At 36.8% G+C, this 17,943-nt stretch overlaps 2 protein-coding genes across 2 annotated transcripts in view; one reads left to right on the forward strand and one right to left on the reverse strand.

Annotated features, from left to right (window-relative positions):
• The window catches only part of LOC115435634 (zinc finger protein 239-like), a 695,125-nt gene that overhangs the window by 361,203 nt on the left and 315,979 nt on the right, over positions 1 to 17,943 (forward strand). The gene's annotated exons all lie outside the window — the stretch shown is intronic.
• pear1 (platelet endothelial aggregation receptor 1) overlaps positions 1 to 17,943 on the reverse strand; it is a 92,801-nt gene that overhangs the window by 74,630 nt on the left and 228 nt on the right. The window lies entirely within an intron of this gene.

Below are 17,943 nucleotides of genomic sequence, written 5' to 3' on the forward strand. Positions count from 1 at the left end.
ATTAATCCACTTTGTTGGACAGGATTGTGGCTAATGAAAGATGAAAGTGTGTTTATGGTAAATGCTCGCAGGGACATGTGCAGTGTAGACAATTTTGTGAAAGAGGAGGTTGATCTGGCCAAAAGATCATATGACAGACAGTCTTCTCCAAGTGTGTGGACGGGTTAGGTGTTAGGAGAGCTTTGTTACTGGTATGCTGTGTTGGGAGTAAGGTGTTACAAAAATAATGCATTACAGTAACTGATTACTTTTTGCTGTAATGCAGTAGTGTAAGGCATTACTTATCAATTTTCAGCAATATTTTACTCAGTCCATGTTCAATAGCACTTTTCACCCATAATTTAATTGCTCTAATGAAAAAAAAGAAAAATTATATTTCCTGTTGGTGTTCAGCCAATGGGTGAAGACGGCAGAAGACAGTCCATTGTCCACATGGACGTATGCTCATTACTAACTCTAACCCTGCTTTAAGAAGTTAGTTAGCATTGGCATGATTCCTGTGATCAGCAATGACAAGGTAAGCTAATGTTTCTATGACTAGTTAGAATTCTTTATCGACTGTGGACTTATCAACTGGTGTCCTTGGAGCCACGCCCCCTGTTTGACCTTTTAAAAAGTTGAAAAAACTGCAAGTGTTCCTTCTGGGATTCACACGTTCGAGACCGTAGCGTTACTTACTGAGCTATCCATCCACATGTACTTTGGGCACAAATTTACATGTCCCAAGGCTCTCCTTTATTGGCGGAGGGGGGTCAGTATTTGACATTTTGGCGGGGGGGGCTTCGACTGCACACACACCATTCATGACTTCATGACGAGGGTTTGTATGTAACTGAAAAGTAATACAGGAGTCATGTAACGCATTACAATTCTGAGACAGTGATATTGTAAGGTAAGGAATTACTTTTAAATAACAGTAACAAGTAATCTGTAATGTATTACAGTTTGGAAGTAACTTGCACAACACTGTTGGTATGTGACCAAAAACATTTCTGCATGATTTTGAACTGATGGTATTGCAGTATTTAAGTAAAAGCCTGGACAAAATGTGAAACAGATCAGCCTGATGAAGTAAACACTGATGTCCAACGGTGGGTGAGTTACAACTGTAAGTTTTCAACTAGTCTCTGAAGAGTCTGTGTGTGATGGCTGTTTGTTGTCTTTATGACTAGAAATTGAGCCTTTCTGCATATGTTTGGGCTGACACTATTATACTATTGACAATATCTACATGAAGTACACACTAGTCCATATTTTCCTGTACAGCTGCAGTGTTTATATTAATGACACAGACTGTGGCCCACTGTTGTCCTGCCAGAGTTTCATAATGAACCAAAGATGTTTTCACACTACCATAACTCTTCAACATCTGTGTAAATTAGACTCACTGCAGATCTGAGTTCAAAAGTTGATGGACTTGCAGTAATTCTCAGTCACTATTTCTTCAGCAGCAGCAAAACAACATGTCACTAAAACTGTGCAATTTAATGTGAACCTGGACATTTTAGTACAGATGCGAAAGTGTAACTATAAATTAACCGAAATAAATTCACTAGCTCGTGACCTGTGCCAACAACAATAAAGCTTCAAAACCACTGGTTAGTGCAATAAAATACAGTAAAATACTGAATGCATGCATGCATGAATCAAATTGCAGGCTAGAAAACTGCAAAACATCAGAGAATTTCTGGCTGTTTTTTTTTTTTTTTTTTTTGGCTCTGAAAATTCCTTTCTGTTCATTTCTGCAGAAAAGGAGACAACTTCAATTTGTTTTAGATTGTTAACACTTGCAACTATTATCTGCATTGTCATATTCAATTTTTGTGGAAAAAAAATATCTTAATACAATAGTTTTCAGATGCGCTTGGGACATTTTGAGGGTCAAACCAGTTTTCCATGACCTGAAATTCATTGTCAATCAGAATATTTTATCCCACATTAATTTGGTGTCCAACTATTCATGAGAATCCATAACATAAGCTTCCGTTTGATGTGACACGACTTTAAAGGAGTGATATTTTACTTTTTTAAATGGAATTATTCATTTTAGAATATTTCCTTGTGGTCTACATAAACTGTAAATGCTATGCTAGGGTCTGAATTCTTCATTAATTCAACTCCACAGGTTCATCTTTAACCATATTTCTAAGTAATGACACCAGAAAGGTCGTTCTGAGCGCTGGCCCTTTAAATGCAAATGAGCCACTTCAGGCTCCACCCCCTCCAGGTTGTTGACTGTGCTGTTCTGTCCCATTCAGCCACTTGTGTTTGTTAATACAACCAACAACTGAACATTTTAGGTAATCAGCTCGAAGTTTGGACATATTTTCAGTATGGACTACAACCGCTGCTGCTGATAAACAATTATGTCATACTCGGGGAAACGTTCGTCGGAGGTCTTGACCTTATATGTGCAAATGTTGTGACATAACTAGTTACAGACATAAAAAATTAAGCAGGAAATAAAACGGGTTGTAGAAATCCACTCAATTTTTGCCAAAATGAATATAAAGATAGCTTTGTAGCGCCTGGAGGGTTCAAATTCAAAGTTTTTAAACTGATTTGGGTTCCCAAATACACAAATAAATGAACCAAAGACTAATAAAAGTGGGTTTGGCAAAATGTGACCCCTTTAAAATGGGCAAACTAAACACTTCCAGTGCTAACAGACTGAAATGCACCAGTCTGGGAGTATTAAGGCTTCATCTGTAAAATATTACAGTTAAACCGGTACTTGACGATGTGATCTTTACATCATCAAATACCAGGAAAAGCAGCTCGTAAGACAAACTAAGACCATCCTGGATTTAAGCTCAACAGATCACCTACTCCTACTGTGAGCTGTGTTGTGCAACTCATTTGTCTCTAGGGGCTTTTTTGTACGACACCTGCATATCTGCCCAACACAACAGGAAGACCGGGGCAACAGAAGACAAGAGCCAGACACAAGCCCCCCCGCACATAGGACATCCTGGGCAAACAACACAGTGGGAGGGCAAACACAGTAGAGGGGGGAGGGGGAGGGGGCCGGTGGTCTGTCATCTTGTTTGGGTATGATGTTCATGGCTCAAGGAAAACAAGCAGAGGATAAACTGTTAACACTTTTCTTTTTCTGGACAACCAGAGGCAAACAGAAGCAGCAGGAATCCCAGCAGGTGAGACATGAAGGACAGTCTATTTTTATCAGACCGAAGCCCCTACAGGCGTCTACATAGCTGCTATAATTTAGTATTTACCCGTTAATGAGCGAGAACCTTTATCATAAGCAGAGAGGATCTTGTCAGCACTTTATTGATGGTGTCTTTGACAAAAACATGTTTTTCTCATTACTTTTTAACTGACTACAACTCCCTAGTCTACTATCATCTGTCTCTAATAGTTTCTTCTCTGCAAAAAGATTTCTTTCTGCTTCTGTTCTGCAAACTAAAAAAAAAAAAAAGAAACCCACTCCGGATTCGACACAAAATCTTTGTCCCCACAGTTCCAAAGTCCATGCTCTGTGCTCTGTCCTCACTCTTTGCTTGCACTGGGAAAATGAGAAGTGGAACAAACAATGGGAAACCAGTAGGAAACATCTTGCATGTACATCCAGGTTTGCATCTCAACACTGTCTTCCTCTCACATGTAAACAGAAGAGAGACAGCTCATAAAAGGAAAAGTCATTGAACGGTGCCACCAGACCTGCACTCAGCTCTACTTCTGCAACTTTTTTTCCAACAGCAAAACCTCTTTTTTCCTCTCGATGCCCTTATTTTCACAAAGGACCTTTTTTTCCTGGACAGAGTGTGTGTTGTTTTGAGTAATGCGTATGATGAAAAATAGTGATAATCTGTCATCCTGGCTTTTCCTGTGCTCCAGTTTGTCTTTCAGAAGTGGCTCGGAAAATAGAAAATGAAGAAAGAAAAAAAAAAACAACGTAAACTAGGTCCTCTCATAAAATGCAAGATGGACGAGCCCAAGAGTCATAGCTTCACACAGCTGGTGGAGTGGATCTGGCAACGAGCTCAAGAAAAACATCAAGACGTCTAGCAGTTCATGTTCACACACTGCCAAGCATGACATAAAGGCCATTTGTTTTTCACATGCAAACTTAGTAAACTCATGATATTTCAGCTCATAACTGACAAAAATAAACACACAGTGCACCATCTGCTCAAGAGATTTTACACAACCAGGTATTAAAAACAAACAAAAACATAAACACGACTTGGTTTCGCTTCAGAAATGCAAAAAAATAAAAGCAGTGACGCCCTCTGGGCCTCGACTTCAGTGCCGTATTTCATCTAATTCTACGTCTCAGGTTTCACTTGGTTCCAGTCATCCTGCAGAGACACCACAGTGAGACAAGAGCCTCTGAAATCTTAATGAACAATGTCTCCACTGCTGCTCCACCCACCACCCAAACACCACCCACCAACCACCAACATAAGCAACTCCAGGAAAGACCCTCACCACAGTACAAGTAGTCTGTGGTCACCCCATCAACCCACTGCTCGCTCCTCCTACTGTTCCAGCCCCAAACCCCCCGACCCCTGAGTTTTTTTATTTTTTTATTTTTTATGATTGGTTATTTGAGCCAGAGTCCAGTGAAACTGTTCCGCAGCCAGAGCAGAGTGAGCGACCCAAAACCCCCGAGTTGGAGGGTTACAGTCGAATCTGCTCCAAATTTTTTGCACGGCTGCAGAGCACATGGGGTTGAAAGGCTTATATAAGCCTGCGGTAGGAATATTCAACCCATGTCACCTTCTTTTGAATTCACTGTGCTCTTTGTGCTTTTCAACTGGACTATTTTAGCATCAGTAATAGGCCTCAGAAGGTAGAATAAAGCCATTTTTAACATCTATATAATACTTAGGAGAAAAAAATGTAAACAGAAGATAGATACTTGTTTGACTGTTGACCAGACACAACTTTTTTATCGCCTTGGCCCATCGAAATGGGTATTGTCGTCAGTATGTCTGTCTGTCTGGCTGTCCATCTGTCTGTGACATATCTTGTAAACATTCTAACTCTGGAAAAAAGAAAAGAAAAACAGCTGGAACCTTAAAATTTTTACCATACAAACATCATGTACAGAGCTTGGACAAGTTCTGAAATGGGTGACCTTGACCTATATATCGGTATGTATATAGTGTATATTTATATGTATATTTATATTTACTTTCATTTCCTGTGGATTTGTACATATTCAAACCTTGTATTTTTCTCTGCTTTATTAGTGATATTTAAATTATTTATTGCTTTTGTCTCTTCACATTTACTTTCCTTTTTTTGCTTTTTTTGCTAGTGTTTTGAGCTATCTGGTTTAGTCATAGTGCGGTTGTCTTGGTCTATTCTTGAGCACCATCTACACAAAGAGGATAGTACCAAAGGGGACCTACAGTCCAGTTCCTCCAGACTAAACAGTGTGAAACCAAAGACACACTCTGTTTATTTGTAACTCAACATTTGCATATTATTGAAATGTGATGCACTGAATCCTCAAGTTTAGAAATTTAGAAGTTTAGAGTAAAAATACTCTTGGGAAAATATGGCTTGTATAGGACTGATAAACAGGAAACATGGCAAAGAAATGGACACAGCCACTATGACACCACCCACTGATTTATGAACTGCAGTTTTGAAACATTTAGTTCAGTTCAGTCGAGACATGAATGGGTAAAACTATTGTTACTATTACAAAGCAAAACTTTTGCTGCCTCTTTGACAACTTTCAATCAGAGATGAAATTGAAAAAAAAAAAAAAAAAAAGTTGGGCTTTGCCTCTCAATAATACAAGTTTTTGACAGCAGCAAAGAGTGCAGACAAAGAAGAAGAAGATTAGAAATGGTGGAAATACTACTTTATTGCTGCACATCTGTGTTGCAGTGGAATGATACATACACTTTCAGCTCTTGTCAATTGAAGTTCTTCAGTAGCAGCAAGTTTGAATTTTAAGTACTTGCTAAATATTTGCAAATAAAGTTTAATATCAACAATATAACTTAAAGTAATGTATAATCTGTATTATAAAAGGGAAGTGGACTCTGTCTGTGTGTCTCAGGCATTACATAAAATCCGTATAGAGCTGACTGCTGCAGTTTAGCATACTTATGTATGAGAGCTGCACAATATATCGTTTGAGTATTGTCATCACGATGTACTTGTGCGCAACAGTCACATCGCAGGTCCTGTGATATTGGAGGCAAATGAACTCAACATGTTCTCATCTAATTTCAAGGGTACCTGACACACACTGTGCGTAGCGATCCACCAATCACATTCATTTTTAATCAGTGTGCTGAAGCAGACCACGCCCCTGCACATGGAGTGCCCCCCTCCCGATTACACCCTGCCACACCAACACATCAATTCCACAGGAAACACTGCAACGTTGAAAAATGAACAACGAACAAGAGACATCACTGAAAACAAACAAAGTCTTGGTGCCAAAAACAAAAGCAACATCAGTTATCTAGAATTATTTTAGCTACAAGAAGAATGATATGGAAACACGTGTTCTGGTCGATAGTGCCTTGCACCGGTTGCCACAACGAGAGGTAACACAACTAATTTGTTTGACAATTTATGTTGGCACCACACAGCTATTATATCCTTCTGAGTATTTTTTTCATTTCGCAATATATATCGCAGGGTTAAAAAAAATTGAAATGTCAGTTTTTTCCAATATTGTGCAGCCCTATCATGTATTTTTGGTAAAGGAAGAGACTAGCAAAAACGGCAAAAAAGTTGATAGGACCGATATTTTGGGAGTATTAGTAATTTTGGAATACAACAGCCTTGCCCAGAATCATAGAGTCATATGTTAGTCAAAATTATAACTGAGCTACCTAAAACCAAGCTAAATGAATACAAGCATTAACCTGTCACTCAAAACAGTCACGGCCTTTTATTTTTCCTATGAGCTTTGGTTAAGTTGTCACAAATGGGGATATTAAAGGGGTCATATTTTGCTAAACCCACTTTTATTAGTCTTTGGTACATTCATTTGAGTATTTGGGGACCTTAAAAAAGTTTGAATTTCAATCCTCCAGGTGCTGCAAAGCTATCTTTATATTCATTCCGGCACAAACTGAGTGGATTTCTACAACCTGTTTTAATTTGTTCTTAATTTGTTACGTCTATAACTAGTTTCGTCATTTGCACATATAAAGTCAAGACTTCGGATGAACATTTCTTCAAGTATGACATAATTGTTTGTCAGCAGCAGCGGTTGTAGTAAAAACTGAAAATATGTCCAAACTTGGAGCCGATTACCTAAAATGTTCGGTTGTTGGTTGTATTAATGAACTCAAGTGGCTGAACAGGAAAGAGCGCACAGTCAAGAACCTGGAAAGGGGTGGGGTCATGAGCATTTAAAGGGCCAGCGCTCAAAACAACCTTTTTCGTGTCATTACTCAAAAATAGGGTTGAAGATGGACCTGTGGAGTTGAATTAATGAGGAATTCAGACCCAAGCATAGCATTTACAGTTTATGTAGACCATAAGGAAATGTTTTAAAATGAATAATTCTATTTAAAAAAGCAAAATATCACTCCTTTAACTATAGAGATCCGAATTGTATTTTGTACAAGACTGTGTGTTCATTTCTGCTGTAAAGTTTAACCCTTTCATGCATGAGATCCTATGAGATCCTTAATCCAATTTTTTTTCCTAAGTATTTTTATCCCTCTTTAGGCATGAAAAAAAAACAAAAAAAACAATATGATGGACTTTTTACGAACCTATTTTTCATGGAGTTACAAAAATGTCCACTCAGCTGGACACCATGCATTTAATTTTAGAAGCAAAGAAACATGCATTTACTGATATACTGTGTGAAAACTATGAAATAAAAACATTTTTAATGCTGCTAATCTGATGTTTTCTCACATTTTAACATACCAACATGGAGATAATATGCAAAAAAAAAAACAAAAAAAAAACAAGCAACTTTTGTTTAAAAAAAAACCCAAACAAAACAAAACTGTTCATTTCAGTCTAGTCACAATTAGCATTTTTTACACTCAAACATGTTACTGCAGATCAGGTTTATCTAGAACAGCAAAGTTACAGTAATGGTATGAATTGCAGCATATGGGATGATGCACAAAACAGCAAACCCATAAATATACAAGAAAACACCTTTGATCAGCTGTCCACTGTAGTTACCACTAAGCATGAAAGAGTTAAACATGGGGCACTGGGGACATGGGGAATAAACTCTAATGGGCCTGTATGGCATTTCCATGTTGACTTAAATCATCAGTCCCTTTGTTCATCATTTTCACCTGTTGTTCTTTGTCCTTTTTATAGTCAGTAAATCTAATGTATCAGATCAGTGCATCTCTACAGTTTCACTGCTGCATTCAAGCACCTCTGTAAAATAGTAATTCTATAGCACCAAGTCCATGAAGTAATATGCTTCAGTGAATAACAGAAACAAGGAGTTCAGGTAATGATCTCACTTAAATAACACAAACCGTGTGAGGCCAGCGGGTATAAACTTGTCAAGAAAAGTTGTGGCTTTTCAAAGACAACATGCAGACGCTCATGGTGCCCTGTATGGTGTTGTTATAAACTGCAGCCCACAGAAAAGTCCAGGCACTGGGGGATCAAATTAACACTAATGACTCTTACCTCAGCTCTAACTTTCCCTTACTTTAGCCCTATTCTCTTTGAGTATCTGGGCAGTATCGTCGCAAACCAAAACATATCCAATAGCTTAACGGTGCCCGAGAACCCTCACAGACAAACAGATCTCCAGCTGTCAGAGAAGAGAGGGGTTTGTATTAGTGGTATGACTGGCTCACCGTTATACCGCTGATGGCCGAAACAGTCTGGAGGAGGCCAGACAGACTCTTTAAGGGGGGAGATGTTCTTTTCCTCTAATGGGGAAATCATATGAGACACTGACGAAAAACAACGATACATCTCAGGTTTTCTGTGTATGTTCACATGTAAAATTCAACCCAATATTCCCCAGATATTAGATTGGATATTTGGAAGCACTATGCCGTTCAAGGAGTCCTTTTTAGGAGAGTGGAATCGAAAAAGAAATGTCCTGGGGATTTTTGGGATACCAGATGGGAAGTCAAGGGTCCAAAGCAGGTGGTTAAGATATACTCTGATAGGTGATCGCATCTCGTCTTTGTCATGGATACTTTTATGCATTAACTGCTCCCTGGGGCTCCTTCATCAAACATCATCATTCATAAGGTGCAGACAATGAGTGCAAAAGTGCAAAAAGCTGAATTTATAAGATCTTTTTATAGTCCCACTGAGAATGAGTAGGTTTCCAAAACAGTATGTTTCCGTGTACAATGGTTCAGCTTTAGGTGTCTATAAATTCTCAGGGAAAAGGTTTGCAACAAATCAACAAATGACTCCAATCCAAATGATGATGTATCATTATTTTCCTTTATTTAGGGCTGTTAAACATTTTGCAAAGTCTATTTATATTTTATCAAAACTGTGCAGATCTTACTGTGAAGTGGCGCAAATAAAAACAAATAATCCATTCACTGGTTGTCATGTATTATATTAACTACCAACTGTTTTGATGATCCATCAAACAGTCTGAATACATTTTTATATTAATAAAAATTGCATGAAAATAAAAAGAAAACCCCTCCAATTTTTTTATATAATGTAGTTGACACACAGGGCTACAGTTTTCATAATGGTGTCAGAGGTCGGGGATGTCCTACAGTGTCAATTTCAAGGTCAAAATATAAATCAAAAGTTTATCCAACTCAAAAAACCCAAACGCACAAACAAACGTTAGATTTAGATTCCTTATGGTCTCCCCTTTACAGAAATACCTTGATTTTTAAAATTGGACTAGCAGTTGCTAAGTTACAGGAATTTGAAATTACGCTACCATGGCCTTTTGTGCAAAAAAGCGAAAAAATTAAATTGCCATATCTCAAAAACCCTTGGTTCAATAATGTTAAAATTTGAAATGTTGGCTTTTCTGGCTATGAATTACCCATACACCAAATTTCATCAAAATTGGAGGAGGTGGGGTTAAACTCACTGGGGGAACTGAGATGGACGGACCCCATCTTTTAGTTGAAGACCAGGGGAGACATTTGAGGATATCATCTTGGGTTTGGGACACATTAGTCACCACCACCTATTCCACCGTTTTCTGACATTTAATCACATAGCCTAGCTGCCCTGCATCTGTGTTGCCATGGTAATGCTATGCAACACTTGTAGCATTATACACATGCTATACATCCACGTAACCAGAAGAAGCTGTAAAAGCTCAACAAAAGCAATTTTCAGAACTCAGAATACAACAAGCACATAAATAGACAAATATCAAAAACAAGCTACCAGTCTGACCTGTGTACGTTATGAATAATTTCATAAAGCAGACCAATGTGACAAATTTTACAGCACAAAGCTAACACTAAGCAAATCCAACAGTACAAAAGGATTACTTTTCTGCCGCTAAAATTGACTGAATGAGCCAAAGAAGAGCAAAACTAAAGGTTGTATTATAACGCAATGATTCCAAATTTTAACTTACATTTGTTGTTTTCTGATCATAATTGGGTTTTATATGAATGAAGCTTCTGCTGTCCACTGTTTGTATTACATTGAAATGATGCTGTCTCAAAACAAATGACCTAGAAATTAACAGGTTAATTGAAAAAAATAATCTACAGTGACCATCATTAATTACTCTGATAGTTCCGAAATAGAGGTAAAAGCACACATCCTGATGTCCACCACATCACTATCCACTTTCATCTAATTTTTTCCCTAATTTTTTTTCCACCTAAGTGTACGACAAATGTCACTAAAGAGTAAATGATAATAAGCAATATGTGGATTTACTGAATGAACATCTGGAATCCACTAGTTTTTCTTGCACCTGCCTAAGAACTTACAAAATGTTAGTCCAGGATTTTATGTTTTATGTTCAACAAAGCCAGCCTCTTAATACAAACAATACATAAACTAACCTTTTCAAATTAAAGGCCCTTAAGTCTTTCAGTGGACAGAAGTCCTTTAATTTTTCACAAAGCTTTTATTGTGAAACATACAAAGTACATGGAATGGTACTTGATGCAATAGAAAACCTGTTACTTATACTACATAAGTCTTACTTTTAGACTTCATTTTCTTAGATAAGCATGTTTTTATTTTAATTTTATTTATTTATTGGGTCTGAATGTACTGTTCCTTCATGGAGTCCACACTCTCCTCCCATACAACAGATGCTAAGCACTTTAACTTTGTGTTTGTTAACCCTATAACACCAAATGTATCATATTTGATACATGAGTTTTGAAGCCCTCTACATGATCAGTGTGACGTTTTTGTTCTTGAAAAATCGGATGTATACAAGTAGATACATGTAATACCCAGATAATCCACCAGGGGGGAGGAATTCATTCACCAGAGGCCTTTCCAGTGACACTACAAGACTGTCATTAATGAGGAAGGAGGCAGAACTTTGACAATTTTGAAAAGGAATTACCAATTTCTTATAGACCTGTTTGTGTTATATTATGTTTTTGTTTGTTCAGAAATAATAATATTTGAACATTGAGACCCAATGTAACAAATATGATACAAAACTGACACTCATACATGGAAAGTGATATTTGAAAAAAAAAACATTTTTTGTTCAGAAGGACCAATAAAGGCTCTAGTTTCAAAGAACTGGAATTTTCTGTCAATGATTTAATGGTTCAGGCTTTACATGGTTAACTTAAATATGTCCTTGTAGCTTTCTGACTATAACAGTGATTAGAGACGACAGGGTTTACAGCTCCACTAAACTGCATTTTTGCCAAGAGAATCTGTAGCAAATTTGTTTGGACCAAATAAACTAGGATGTGTGTAAAATTTTATGGTTTTCATCAGAATCGTTCAATACAATACATCAAAAAAGTGGATAAAAATATTGTTTATAGCTACTAAAAGTGAAGACAAAGTTAGAGCACGAAAGCAGGAAAAGCCCACGAGTCCTTTTCATTCATCACATTAACTTTAATCACTGCCTGTGTCCACATGATAGTATTTTTTCTGTGTTGCATAATATCCTTAGTCATGCAAACACGCGCTAAACACAAGCACAAAAGCATTGCCAACCCACTGGAGCCCCACACATCTGCACAGGGGTGGGGGGAGAAAAACTCCAGTCCGTCTTCCTGTGCTTGGTCTGATTAACTTCATTGACTGCATATGGAAGCTGACTCACTCCATCACACACAGGATGTCACACAGTTGGGCAAACCTTCAGCCACTTCGCCGCCACATTTCACCATCTTGAGCCACACACTCCTCTGTAACCCGAACACAGGCCCAGAGGTGAATCCAGCCTTCGGATTAAGTCTTAATGAAAATCAAACACAGAGCAGGAAGAGCAGAGTCTGAACGCTAGAGGAAACAGCGGACCAACTCCCTGGGACTTCCTCTGTAATGAATTGATAAAGTAAAGTAAAGCAGACGCAGCTCTGAGTCAGTGTCTTGATAGAAACTGGACTTGTTTTCAAAGAAGAAGCAGAGATGCCAAAAAACTCAGCAAGTGCATAAAACGGTGACAGACTGCCAGAAGTTCACCTAAACAACTGCTTTCTATTCACTCACTGCTGAAAGTCGTGTCCTTGTATGGAGATAGTTAAAATCAGATGATGGAGAGCATCTGATTAATGCGCTCAGGTTAGATTATGTGTGTTACCTCGGGATAATTTATGACTGTAACATTATTATCATGAGTAAATAATCTACGCTCAGTTGTTTTACCCTTAAAAGACCCAGTGCTGCTTTTGTTGTAGTCCCCGAATCAATTTTTCTCTCTATTAAACCTTTCTTAAGAGACTTATTACAGTTATTATAATATTTTCTTTTGTATTTTGCACTTTTTCAGTGAAAATCAGGCATTTTCTTCCATTTAATTTACTGATCATGTAAATGTTCATAAAAGCTCAGATTAAAGTTGAGGGTTACTAAATCAGAAACAGAGAAAAGTGAAGAAAAAGTGAGTTTTTCAGCAAATCTATCATTAACTGAGCATACACCAAGTGTGTCCATCCACTGTCATTGATCCATCTCCATGGGTTTTACAGATGAATCAATGTTGTAGAAGATGACAGTGTTTCTATGGTAACTACGGACCCTCTGAGCATCCAAATGGGTCATATCTGATGACCATGAAAAGATGACAAACTGCATTTTACACCAATTATTTACATGTATTGATAGGATTAGTGGATCAACAGGTATTAAACATTTTAGATCAGTAAATTATTTTGGTGGATGTTTGGGTCTTTACGAGTTAAAAACCTAAAACTATTTTGTGGTGACTTCTAAATACATTTTTCTCAACATTTAACATTTCCTACTATTTATGCATTTAGGAGTGAAGGTAGGTGTTTTTCTGTTAGTACTTATAATTACTGTAATTACTGATCATGTAGATGTTCAGAAAAGATCTCAGAATAAATTCAAAAGTTAAAAACTGACTTTTTCATCAAAATGTATATAAACCTTATTTTCCAGAGATATAGTAACACTGAACATGAGTACAACAGTAATAGATACTGACGGGATGTATTCATTTGTTCTCTTTTTCTGTAACTGAATAACTGACCTATTCTTCATATGGACTGTACAGATTAGCTGATTAACCAAGTCATGTAAAATTGGGGATGGACAATATAAGCTCAGCTTCTTCCTACTCCTTTTCGGACATAAAGTATTGTTAAAGCCATAATGAAATACTTATACATTGTGTGACATTTGTTTTTCTTTTTTGGTTGACTGATTTCCTTCAATATATTAGAGTGTCCTGTTTAAATTGGTAATTTCTTTTGCCTAGTTGTGTTTGAAATAAAGTCTGTCTATCTATCTATCTATCTATCTATCTATCTATGAAATAATAAAACACCTGTGTAGACCTGCTGTCATGTGTCAGACTATATGGGTTTTACTGGTTTTGAACATGATGGTGTTTCCATGTCCACTATGGAGCCTCTGAACGTCCAAAAAAAACACATGTGCAAAGCTGATAAACTAAAGTTTACCTGTATTATTTCAATTTACGGGTAGGATCAGTGGTTCCAGAGTTATTAGAGTGTGTATGTTAGTATTGTGTTTTTGGTTGTGTGGGTGTCCAGGTCTTTTCTAACAGGTAACCAGAGACCCATTTTTCAGTTATAGCTACATTACAGCCCTGTTTAAACTGATATAGTCTGTGTAGTGTTTCAGTCACATTAAGCACAGAAACTCGAAGATGTTCTCTTTATACATGCTTATTATCCTTACTGTTACATCTGTTATAACTGTTATCCACCCATTCTTCCATTAGATGAGTGGATGTTTACAGATTAATCGGTGAAAAGTTGGTAGAAATGTTTTCACTTAAGAGTTTTTGTCTCTAAATGTCACATTGTCAAACCAACAGCACAAAAAGCAAACACATTCAATTTCCAAAAGCACAAAGCACACAAACTCAGCAAAATAAAACATTTCACAAACATTTCAGTCACCACTTTGCAAAATTATGAAAGAAAATTGCTGAAAATGGACTTACTGCTGCATATCAGCTAATCCTTATGGTATGTAGTGGATAGTTTCTGTCCTTGATTCTGATTAGCTGAACTGTGTAAAATGCTCTATAAACAAACACCTGTAACCACATTATATCAGTATTTCTGTGTCCACTGTGGCTGGAAGTGTTACATTTACATTTACATTTTGCATTTGGCAGACGCTTTTTTCCAAAGCGACTTACAGGGGAAAAACCAAAAATGAAAGACAAATACAAGAATAGATTTAAAACATAAAACAGCTGTACAATTAAAACAGCGTTGTACTGTAAAATACATGAATAGATTAAAAAGACATACAGTCAGCTCCAGCTCTGACTATAAAACATCACTGTGTGTGAAAGAGGAATCAAGTCAGTGACAGAGCATCAATGTGAAATCTGTCTTTTGCCCAAACTATAAGAGAAGAGTCAAACTGCCCTCAGAGGAAGAAAACTACTTCAGCAACTGCACAAAAAATCACATTATCCAGACAAATGTGAATAACTGTCCGATTTCTAAAGCCCCTCTCTATTCAAACACATATTTACTCTGTTCATTCATTTAACTTTCACTGTGAGGAGTAATAACTGTGCAGACTGCGCCTCATATTCATCTGCTACAGAGTGAAAGTTTCTCTGAAGTTCATGGACAGACTTTTACAGGTGAAATGTGGAAACTGGAGCCATCATTGCACAAAGACTTTACATAGATTTTAAGGGAAGCAGAAAACATCCAGCGCCCAGCAGATAAAGGACAGAAATGAACAGAAATTCAGATTCTGCAATGCAATAGATTTTAAAACTTATCTATTTGAGATATGGATAATAAAATGACTAATTCAGATGCAGAATTATCAGACATCTGTGGGAAACAAAGGTGACAATCAACTTATTTGTCCTCCAACCTGCTGCAGACACAGCAAAACACCCAGATGACTTAGTCGACTGTTTTCCACAGAATATGGTATTTTTTAGGCCTGTTATCTGACCCTGATTAGTGTGGTGTAGATTTGACATGACACAGCAAAAATATGTAGGATTCTGGACACAATAGGGTCACCACTTGTATTGAAGTTCTGGAAAACAGGAAGGACACTCAAAACAACATTCAGTCTCCTCTATTGTCAGTAAAATATCTAGAGTCTCCAGAGTTCCTCTATATGTCGCCGGGTAAACATTAAATGTTCTTAAAGAACTACAACACTTCAATTAGGAATCCTTACTTCTTTATCAATATATTACTGCATGTTTTGTTGTTGCTGTGTGTTTATTTTAGCAAACACACCTGAATGTAAGGCTGGTTTTGATACTCATAACATTACTGGTACCTTAGCTTGAGGATCAGTTCTTAAACCATTGTTTTTATATATGTATATTTATGTGCGTATATATGGGTGCGTCTATGAAACTGGGTTTATTGTGGTACCTGGCAGCTTTTTATTTATTTCATGAAATTATTCTTAAGTTGTTTTATTGCACCCATTTTATGTACAGCACTTTGTGATTTTTATCAGTAAAAAGTGCTTTATAAGTAAACTTTACTCACTTACTCACTTACTTTTTAGATCCAATATTAAAAGAGAAATTTAAACATGTTTCCCCTCAGGATGTACCTAATGATAAACTCAGATAAATGCAAAAAAAAAGTATACTCTTGCTCTGAGCCATCCCAAAATAAATGAATTTTTAATAAAATATTGAGGCCAAAAATAGGACCAAAATTGGGACAGGAAAAGCTACCTAGATGTCAGTGAATTTGAGCTGGAAAACATGTCTTGAAATGGTCTTATATAGACTACAAATAAAGACACTGTGTTAAATTTGACGATCCTAGTGTTTCCTCTAATCCAGACATGACGGTTTTTCATGAATCTTAGTCTCATTCCAGGTTTCGTGTGTAACCCATCGTGTCCACGTGCAAACCTGCTCATTTAAACACAAATAAATCACACGATTTGGCAACAGTGTTCATTTTTGTGAAACACTCTGCTTTGCATATTTACTTCGATTTCCAAAATGTACCTGTGAGAGAATAAAAAGGCTATTTGGAAAAATAGTAGCACATACTTTTCTTGTCCTTTTTACTGTGTTACTTGCAGATTTTTGCATAAAAAATAATATAAAAATGTGTTTTATCTGAAAAATAGTTTCTCTTTTATCTCAGTAAATATTCATTTTTAAAACAGACCCAAAGTGCTTCCAAACTGGCTTCATAACATTAGTCTACATCTGGTTTGAATTTTTAGCCCCTCTGTCCTGTTTTTAGGGACCAGTTTCATAGATGCACCCATAAACAACATTCCCTTTTTAACAAAACTAAAACAGACAGTACATATTACACTGCAAATCTTGTTGCATTTTTCAGGCTGTTTGCGTTCTACACTCAAAGCTGAAATAAATCTATTTGCTGCTTCAACATAATATTAATAAAAGTGCTCAGTGGTTGTTTCCATGTGCTTGTGCTGATTAGATTTACTCCTTATTTACTGAAATATGGCATCAATCAATCACCATTTTCTGTGCACAGTAATATCTATCATTATGGGCTGGTGAAGTGCATCTCCTGGACTCAAAAAAAAAAAAAACCTGGAATGACATTTGTTTTTTTGTTGTTGTTGTTGTTGTTTTTTTTACCAGTGTCGATATGCTGGTGAATTTACATGATCATTCCAAATAAAGATACAATTTAAAAAAAAAAAAAAGAAGTAATATCTATCATTAACATATTGAGGTTCAGTATCCAATCCCAGGTATGTACATGTAAGGACTGTTTTATAAAAGCAGTGATACAACTCCAACCCACAGCCTCCTGGGACTCATTGCACTATCACATCCATATTAGAGGGGCTAGTGTTCACCAGAAATGTGCCAAAAATGGTCATAAAATGAAATGTGATCCATATCACAAACACTTTGACATGCAGCTCAGCACCGCCACCACTTAGAACTGTTATTACTCATTAACTTATCCATTATATTGTCTATTTAAATCAGACTCATGTAAAGTATACACACACCAGTGCAAAGAGCCCATCACAAACTGAGAAGTGCAGTCAACTTAATAACTGTTAACACACTTTATTTACACAAAAAGAAGCAAGTTAACAAAAATCCAAACTATTAAACCTTCCTCTTTTTTTATTTATGAGTATGAAGAGCTTCTTGAGAAGGAACTGCACTCATTCATGTATGTTTTATGACCACTTTACAACCTAATACATTCCTAAAACGTGCACTTACATGTTGGAAAGATAAACAGTGCTTTACCTAAGAGTAGAGAATTAACTCAACACTATAAATTACACAAAAAAACACCAAATGCAAACTGGAATGTGTTCAACAGCGCTCTGTGTTGCAACTTTACAGAGTTTTTAGTGAATGCACAACACTTTCTCATCCACACCACACCA

Source organism: Sphaeramia orbicularis, chromosome 16 (assembly GCF_902148855.1).
Source record: "Sphaeramia orbicularis chromosome 16, fSphaOr1.1, whole genome shotgun sequence".
NCBI classification, from domain to species: Eukaryota; Metazoa; Chordata; class Actinopteri; order Kurtiformes; family Apogonidae; genus Sphaeramia; species Sphaeramia orbicularis.